Genomic DNA, 10,154 nt, shown 5'->3' with positions numbered 1-10,154 from the left:
CAATAAAATATGTGAGTTATTGTTCTGTAGTTCAATGGGCCTCCAGAGAACAGAGAATGTGTTGAGACTTTTGAAACTAAACATTGAACAAACATATTGATGAAGACTTAGAAAATATATCTTTCTGAATACCACAGGACCTTGAAACAAAATAAAAGCAGTTTCTGTACATAACTGGTACATGACTGTGACAACCTGTTGTGCATGATTGTGTGTTTGTGTTATGTGAGTGTGTGTTTAGGTTATGTGCCTGTGAGTGTGTGAGTATTTTTGTTGTGTTTTGTGTGTCTGTGATTGTGTGTTTGTGTTATGTGTGTCTGTGCATGTTTGTGATATGTGTCTGTGAGTGTGTGTTTATGTGTTTGTGTTATGAGTGAGTGTGTGTTTGTTATGTTTCCGCGCCCACGTCTGTGTGTATATCTTCCCTCACTTTAGTTATCAACATCAGTTTTTGAATTGTCTCCCTGTTCCTCTTTCTTCCCTAAACCCATGGAGCCTCTTCCTACCATCTCTCCATCTCTTCTCTTCTCTTCTTCCTCATTCATTGTGTCCTTCCAGAGGGACAGGCTGACTAACATCTCTTAATCACGCCTTAATTGTTCAGCACCATCCTGAATGACCTGCTTAATGAAAACCTCCCTGATTAACGATGTGTTAACGAACACAGTGGGACACAACGCCCCAAAACCACCGCACAATTGCTCGTTGCGTTAATTACAGGGGGGCATGCAGGCTACTGTACCACTAGGTCACAGGCAGCCGGTGGTACCTTAATTAGGGAGGACAGGCTCATAGTAATGGCTGGAAGGGAGTACATGGAATGGTAACCAACACATCAAACAAGTGATACCATTCCTTTCTCTCCATGCCAGCCATTATTGTGAGCCGTCCTCCACTCCGCAGCCTCATGTGCACTAGATAGGCAGTAGCACAGGGACTCTAAATAAGGGTCTCTGTGTTTGTGCAAGTCTGTTGTGCAAGCTATTATACACATACCTCCTGTTGTCCGGTGATTGTAGTACTGTATGTGAATAGAGAGTTACATGATGGTGAGAGGTTAACTCACCTGCACACTTTTTCATGTAAATGGCTGCATTTTTACTGTGAGTGTTTTTCATGTGATCAACGGTGCATCCACTGTACTGTACAACCTTTTTCTTCTTGACAAAAGAGGTAGAGGAATGTTCACATGCATCCATGCATAAAGTCTGTCTGTCTGTCTGTCTGTCTGTCTGTCTGTCTGTCTGTTTTATGTCTCCCTCCCTGTCTGTCTGTCTGTCTGTCTGTCTGTCTGTCTGTCTGTCTGTCTGTCTGTCTGTCTGTCTGTCTGTCTGTTTTATGTCTCCCTGTCTGTCTGCCTGTCTCCCTGTCTGTCTGTCTGTCTGTCTGTCTGCCTGTCTGTCTGTCTGTCTGTCTGTCTGTCTGTCTGTCTGCCTGTCTGTCTGTCTGTCTCCCTGTCTGTCTGTCTGTCTCCCTGTCTGTCTGCCTGTCTGTCTGTCTGTCTGTCTGTTTTTATGTCTCCCTGTCTGCCTGTCTGTCTGTCTGTCTGTTTTATGTCTCCCTGTCTGTCTGTCTGTCTGTCTGTCTGTCTGTCTGTCTGTCTGTCTGTCTGTCTGCCTGTCTGTCTGTCCGTATTTCTGTCTCCCTGTCTGCCTGTCTGTCTGTCTGTCTGTCTGTTTTTATGTCTCCCTGTCTGCCTGTCTGTCTGTTTGTTTTTATGTCTCCCTGTCTGCCTGTCTGTCTGTCTGTTTTTATGTCTCCCTGTCTCCCTGCCTGTCTGTCTGCCTCTGACTGTCTCTGGAAATCATATATGAGAGGCTCTGTCAGACCGTGACTACACTGACAATTAATCCCTCTGAGGTGTGTCCACACGTGTGCATGCGTGTGTGTGCAGTAAGTGCATGCGTCCATCGTGCTCTGTCAGAGAGAGGCATTTCTCTCTCCACATCCCCTCCTCTCCTTTAGAAAAGGAGAATGCATTTGGTTTATCAAGGCCAGCTTTTGTTGCCAGTACCGATGGACTGGCAACGGGAAAGAATGACACAAACCCACAGCGTACACACACTCACACCATACACAATACACACACACACCATACACAATACACACACACACACACACCATACACAAAACGCACATGCACACACACACACACACACACCATTCACACACATACACACACACACACACACACACACACACACACACACACACACACACACACACACACACACACACACACACACAAAAACATGCCATACACACACACACACACCATTCATACACACACAACACACACACCATTGATCATACATGCACACACTCACAGAACATAATGGTGAGAAAACACCAGGTGAAGCAGTTTTCCATTCTTTAGTAGTATAGTTGATACGGACAATAACAACGATATACAGCAAGACTGTCACACCCTGATCCGTTTCATCTGTCTTTGTGCTTGTCTCCACCCCCCTCCAGGTGTCTCCCATCTTCCCCATTATCCCTTGTGTATTTATACCTGTGTTCTCTGTTTGTCTGTTGCCAGTTCGTCTTGTCTTGTCAGGTCTTACCAGCGTGCTATCCCGTCTTCCTGTTTCTCAAGTTCTGTTTCCTAGTTTTCCCAGTTCTGACTATCCGGCCTGACTGCCGTCCTGTACCTGCCTGACTCTGACTTGATTACGAACCTCTGCCTGTCCTCGACCTGCCATTTGTCTGCCCCGTGTTTATAAAAAATTAACTGAGAACTGTAATATCCGCCTCCTGTGTCTACATCTTGGTCATATCCTGAGTCGTAATAAAGATATCTCCTCCAGTGAGATGGAATGTTGTGTCAATAGAAAAACCCAATGTAAACCCAATGTAAACCCAAGGTAAACCCAATGTAAACCCAAGGTAAACCCAATGTAAACCCAATGTAAACCCAATGTAGACCCAAGGTCATTACAGTATATGTGTGTCAGTGGAGGCTCCTCAGAGGAGGAAGGGGAGGTGTAACGATCTTCGTCTTCATCGGATGAGGAGTAGGAAGGATCGGACCAAAACGCAACGTGGTAAGTGTCCATGATTATTTATTGTAACAGAACACGAAAATGCAAAATAACAAAGTGAATGTAAGAAATGAAAATCGAAACAGTCCTGAAAAGTGAAAACACAGAACAGGAAACAACTACCCACAAATACCAGGTGGGAAAAGACTACCTAAGTATGGTTCTCAATCAGAGACAACGATAGACAGCTGCCTCTGATTGGGAACCATATCAGGCCAAATGCATAGAAAAGAAAACATAGAAAAACAACATAGAATGCCCACCCCAACTCACGCCCCGACCAAACCAAACCAGAGACATAAAAAAGGAACTAAGGTCAGGGCGTGACAGGAGGACCATCCTCCTCAGTGAATTCCATAAAAGTAAAAATAGTGAAACATTTAAAAAGATAAAACTATACTAAATATCTTCACGTCACCAAATAATTGATTCAATCACACTGTTTTGCAAAGAAGGTCTACATTAGCCTCAACAACCCTCTGCATGTTAGCACCATGGTGTAGCCGGAGGACAGCTAGCTTCTGTCCTCTTCTGGGTACATTGACTTCAAAACCTTGGAAGCTCTTGGTTCTCAGCCTCTTCCATAGACTTATACAATAATTATGACAACTTCCGAAGAACGTCCTCCAACCTATCAGAGCTATTGCAGCATGAACTGACGTTGTCCGCCCAATCAAAGGATCAGAGAATGAATTTCGTACTGAAAGCATTAACTACAGCTAACTAGCACTGCAGTGCAGAAAATGTGGTGAGTAGTTGACTCAAAGAGAGAGAAAGACAATAGTTGAACAGTTTTCAACAAATTCAAAAATAAAGGAAAAGCAAGAGAGAGATTATTTGTATTGTTTTAGCTAGCAAGTGCAGCTGGATAGTTTAGTTTATTAATTTATTGCCACCAGTGCCCGACGGTCCAGCTACTTACCAACTATACACTGTAACTTTACTGCGTGATTGTAGAAGGTTTACTAACGTGTTAGTTCTATTAGCTGTGTTGACTAGGACAACGATGAAAGACGTGTGTAGGGCTTGGAAAGTTTTTTCACCTGGTCACATATAGCTGATGTGTTATCCATTGAAGTTCACAAGCAAAGGGAAAATGTGAGGGGAGGAGAGTGCGTACAGGATAGAATGAATATAACGTTGCTGTTGTGAAAATTAACTCTGTTTTTGCGTTGTCCGAGGTGTATTCACTCTGCCAAATCTGTTGAAAAACTTTTCTTCAACGCGGAAGCAAACAAAGTGGGATAAAAATACCTGAACTTGTCCAATAGAAACTCTCGTTTGCCACTGTTGGACTAATGATTAAACCCAATATAAGCTAGATGCCGAGTGTGCAAGGCAGTATTGAATGTGTCACTGTCTGTCCATGTGTCACTGTCTGTCACCTCTAAATGTGTCTGTCGGCCTGTGTGCACCTACGTTGTAAACTTTCATTCATTCATAATTAGAGTATCATGCAGTAGCCTAAACCTATCGATGTTACATTGAACAGGGTGAATGGAATATGAACGACAGTCATCCTACAGGCTGTAATAGAAATAAGGCCATGCTCGTCCTCCCTCCTCATAATCGCACCGACCACCACTGATGTGTCCATTTTTCCCTATTTATTATGGATCCCCATTACTCTTCCTGGCGTTCGGCAAAATGAAGGCACAATTATAAAAACATTACAATACATTCAGAAAGATGTCACAACACACTAAGTGTGTGTGCCCTCAGGCAACTACTCCAATACCACATATCTACAACACAAAATCCATGCGTACGTGTGTGTATAATGCGTATGTTATTGTGTGTGTATAGTGCGTATGTTATTGTGTGTGTATAGTGCGTATGTTATTGTGTGTGTATAGTGCGTATGTTATTGTGTGTGTATAGTGCGTATGTTATTGTGTGTGTATAGTGCGTATGTTATTGTGTGTGTATAGTGCGCATGTTATTGTGTGTGTATAGTGCGTATGTTATTGTGTGTGTATAGTGCGCATGTTATTGTGTGTGTATAGTGCGCATGTTATTGTGTGTGTATAGTGCGTATGTTATTGTGTGTGTATAGTGCGTATGTTATTGTGTGTGTATAGTGCGTATGTTATTGTGTGTGTATAGTGCATGTTATTGTGTGTGTATAGTGCGTATGTTATTGTGTGTGTATAGTGCGCATGTTATTGTGTGTGTATAGTGCGCATGTTATTGTGTGTGTATAGTGCGCATGTTATTGTGTGTGTATAGTGCGCATGTTATAATGTGTCTGTTATAATGTGTATGTGTCTGTGCCTTTGTTTGTGTTGCTTTACAGTCCCCGCTGTTCCATAAGGTGTATTTCTATTTTAAATCTGATTCTACTGCTTTGTGGCACCTGACCACACGACTGAACAGTAGTCCAGGTGTGACAAAACTAGAGCCTGTAGGACCTGCCTTGTTGATAGACTGTTACAAGGTGAAGACGTTGAACCAGTAAATAAGTGTTCCATATCAACACTGTATGTTTCCTAGAAGTCGTGTAGTGTCCCTGTCCCCAGAAGCACCATTGTGAGAAGAACAATGGCTGACCCCTGAACATGAATATCACCCCTCTCTGAAGGCATAATCAGTTAATCACCCAGCTACGAGCAAGGTCACTGCATTCACTCACACACACACACCTACAGCCTTACCACGCACTCATCTGTGCCAACGAGAGAGAGAGAAAGAGAGAGAGAGAGAGAGAGAGAGAGAGAGAGAGAGAGAGAGAGAGAGAGAGAATAGAGAAATAGAGAGAGAGGGAGAGAAGAATAGAGAGAGAGAGCAAGGGGGTATTCTAGGAATACAGATGTGGCTTTTCCAGAGGGAATGCGGGTCATTTCTTAACATGGAGCTGAGTTTCAGAATCCTGCTAAGCCCAACTGATAGAGGTCCAAATGCTGGCAGTTCATCAGTAAGATACAAATAGACATAAAGACGTAGCCTGTTCCTGCAGTCAATGACCAATAGTGCCCTTCTTCTACATTGTAGAATAATAGTGAAGACATCCAAAATATGAAATAACATATAGAATCATGCAGTAACCAAAAAAGTGTTCAATATTCTTCAAAGTAGCCACCCTTTGACTTGACATTATCTCAACCAGCTTCATGAGGTCACCTGGAATGCATTTCAATTAACAAGTGTGCCTTGTTACCAGTAAATTTGTGGAATTTATTTCCTTCTTAATGTGTTTGAGCCATTCAATTGTGTTGTGACAAGGTAAGGGGTGGTATACAGAAGATAGCTCTATCTTCTGTATACCAGCCCCCAAAAAATGCTTCACAGATTTCAAGTAACAGAAACATCTCAACATCAACTGTTCAGAGTAGACTGCATGAATCAGGCCTTCGTGGTCAAATTGCTGCAAAGAAACTACTACTAAAGGACCCCAATAAGAAGAAGAGAATTGACTGGTAGTGTATATAACATATAATATTTGGATGCAAACTCAAAATGTAATACATTTGAAATCTGACATGGTACAGGTGTTTTCTTTGTTTAAGCCCATAACCATGTGTGTGAGGTGTATACTTTTGTTTCAAAGTAGATTTGTTTTAAACTACCTAGAATCTCTGTGACCCTGATTTAGCCACTGTAGGAAAAGGTTCAAACTGGGATCTCACTTCCCACTTTCTCAGTTGAGTTGATGAGTTTCTATGTAGCTGGCTGTTTATGATGAGTAACGCTTTCCATTTCCTCTGCCGTGGACTTCAGCCTTCCTCCCATAACTCCTCTCATTACTGTGGTCACCCAGAACAACAGATGGTGCAGCTGTCTGTACAATTGTCTATATTACCAAGGCATCTGCTTTCTGATTTTTGAATCAAAAACACAACTAGATTATCGGGCCATGCAACTCCAATTTATATGATACAAATGTCTGGTTCGGAAGTTGAATGCAGCAATTCCACACTGTATGGTTTTGGGCACTGTAGCGCTAGTACATTTGTCAACCTCTCAGCAAATGAAGATGTTTCTTTCAGGAAGGTAATGCGTAGACTAGCTATTTGCTTCTACAGTAAAACATCAATAAATATATTACTGTTACTTTGTACATTTGGATATAAGGATCTGTCACTCACACATCGCAAAGCTCAGTTGTTTATGTCCAGAATCTGGTCTTCATACACACGTACAGACACACACACCATACCTCCCTGGATCAGTATGAGTACCTTTCTTGGACCCAGAGTAGGAAGGTTTATTCCTGCCAGGGGCTGACATTCCCCCCCTGTACTGCCTCTACTCCCTGCCTGGCTCTGCAACAACAAAACAGCAGACAGGAAATGTCAGACACATCATCCCTGACGGCGCTAAAACAATGAATAATTACTTTGACTCTTTCAGTCACGAAGAGAGAGAAAAATACCTATAACCCCCTCATTCTCCACCATTCCCCCTAAAATGAAAAACCCTACATCACAATCTAACCCTCTCTCTCTCTCCTCCAGCCCCCCTAAAATGAAAAACCCTACATCACAATCTAACTCTCTCTCTCTCCTCCAGCCCCCCTAAAATGAAAAACCCTACATCACAATCTAACTCTCTCTCTCTCCTCCAGCCCCCCTAAAATGAAAAACCCTACATCACAATCTAACCCTCTCTCTCTCTCCTCCAGCCCCCCTAAAATGAAAAACCCTACATCACAATCTAACCCTCTCTCTCTCCTCCAGCCCCCCTAAAATGAAAAAACCTACATCACAATCTAACCCTCTCTCTCTCTCCTCCAGCCCCCCTAAAATGAAAAACCCTACATAACAAATTGTGATAAGAAGGTGACATTGAAGAGGCCGCTGCATGCCAAGATCCTTGGAAATCAAGATGTTATTTTCTGCATTTTTTATGGCAAGCCGCTCAGGGAAACGAAATGATTCAAGCCTAAAGAGCAGCCCAGTACGTGCTCTTCCTTCCTCACAGAGCCGTAACAGGGACAGGGGCTCATATCTGGAGAGAGAGGAGGAGAGGTGGAGGAATAGAGGGCGGGAGGAGAACGCTTTGATCGAACTGCGGTCATGTCACATGGAAGCCAGGCTTTAGAAACACGTCCTTTTCACCATTATGGTTAATAATTTGAGTGACACCTCTGCGCACGACTCAAAGGCTTTTGCGTGAGGGCTGGCGGGGTTATTAGAAACTACTCCCTCAATGATGCGTGTCACTGAAGCAGCAAATTAACACGAAGAGATGGTGGAACGTTAAGAGGATCCGAGAGAGAGAGTGGTGAAGAGAGGGAGATGGGGGGAGAGGGAGAAGGAGAAGGAGAGATGGGAGCAAGGATATATTTAGGGAGATGCATCATTATTTTGGGTCTCTTTGTACGGTGAGCTGCAGTGCAGTTTCATCTGGGGCTTTGTCAAAGCAATGCCTAAGCTCTAGGTGTTCCTGTTGTGATTAATGATGCCTGGCTGAGCCCTGCTCTGGGAGAATGATCCAAACACAGCTTCCCTAACATAGTTCTAGTGCTCCTCAAACTACCACCGTAGACCACTTCTGCTCTGGAGAGCTGCAGGTTCTTTATCTTCTTCTACCCAACACTAAGGACTGAGGGCTATTTTTACTTCTTGTTTACCATGATAGTGTTATGGGGAGGCAATACTGACTGCCTCCAATACTGTAGGCTTCCCCTGCCTGTTGACTGGCCTTGAGACTGTATCCAATACTGGAGGCTTCCCTGCCTGTTGACCGGCTGAGAGACTGTCTCCAATACTGGAGGCTTCCCCTGCCTGTTGACCGGCTGAGAGACTGTCTCCAATACTGGAGGCTTCCCTGCCTGTTGACCGGCTGAGAGACTGTCTCCAATACTGGGGGCTTCCCCTGCCTGTTGACCGGCTGAGAGACTGTCTCCAATACTGGAGGCTTCCCTGCCTGTTGACCGGCTGAGAGACTGTCTCCAATACTGGAGGCTTCCCTGCCTGTTGACCGGCTGAGAGACTGTCTCCAATACTGGAGGCTTCCCCTGCCTGTTGACCGGCCGAGAGACTGTCTCCAATACTGGAGGCTTCCCTTGCCTGTTGACCGGCTGAGAGACTGTCTCCAATACTGGAGGCTTCCCCTGCCTGTTGACTGGCCTTGAGACTGTCTCCAATACTGGAGGCTTCCCCTGCCTGTTGACCGGCTGAGAGACTGTCTCCAATACTGGAGGCTTCCCCTGCCTGTTGACCGGCTGAGAGACTGTCTCCAATACTGGAGGCTTCCCTGCCTGTTGACCGGCTGAGAGACTGTCTCCAATACTGGAGGCTTCCCCTGCCTGTTGACCGGCTGAGAGACTGTCTCCAATACTGGAGGCTTCCCTGCCTGTTGACCGGCTGAGAGACTGTCTCCAATACTGGAGGCTTCCCCTGCCTGTTGACCTGCCTTGAGACTGTCTCCGATACTGGAGGCTTCCCTGTCTGTTGACCGGCTGAGAGACTGTCTCCAATACTGGAGGCTTCCACTGCCTGTTGACTGGCCTTGAGACTGTCTCTAATACTGGAGGCTTCCCCTGTCTGTTGACTGGCCTTGAGACTGTCTCCAATACTGGAGGCTTCCCTGTCTGTTGACCGGCTGAGAGACTGTCTCCAATACTGGAGACTTCCCCTGTCTGTTGACCGGCTGAGAGACTGTCTCCAATACTGGAGGCTTCCCTTGCCTGTTGACCGCCTGAGAGACTGTCTCCAATACTGGAGGCTTCCCTGTCTGTTGACCGGCTGAGAGACTGTCTCCAATACTGGAGGCTTCCCTGCCTGTTGACTGGCCTTGAGACTGTCTCCAATACTGGAGGCTTCCCCTGCCTGTTGACTGGCCTTGAGACTGTCTCCAATACTGGAGGCTTCCCTTGCCTGTTGACTGGCCTTGAGACTGTCTCCAATACTGGAGGCTTCCCTGTCTGTTGACCGGCTGAGAGACTGTCTCCAATACTGGAGGCTTCCCTGCCTGTTGACTGGCCTTGAGACTGTCTCCAATACTGGAGGCTTCCCTTGCCTGTTGACTGGCCTTGAGACTGTCTCCAATACTGGAGGCTTCCCCTGCCAGTTGACTGGCCTTGAGACTGTCTCCAATACTGGAGGCTTCCCCTGCCTGTTGACCGGCTGAGAGACTGTCTCCAATACTGGAGGCTTCCCCTGCCTG

The sequence above is a fragment of the Oncorhynchus clarkii genome, chromosome 24 (genome assembly GCF_045791955.1).
Source record: "Oncorhynchus clarkii lewisi isolate Uvic-CL-2024 chromosome 24, UVic_Ocla_1.0, whole genome shotgun sequence".
Classification (NCBI taxonomy): Eukaryota; Metazoa; Chordata; class Actinopteri; order Salmoniformes; family Salmonidae; genus Oncorhynchus; species Oncorhynchus clarkii.
This window is presented reverse-complemented; position numbering follows the sequence as displayed.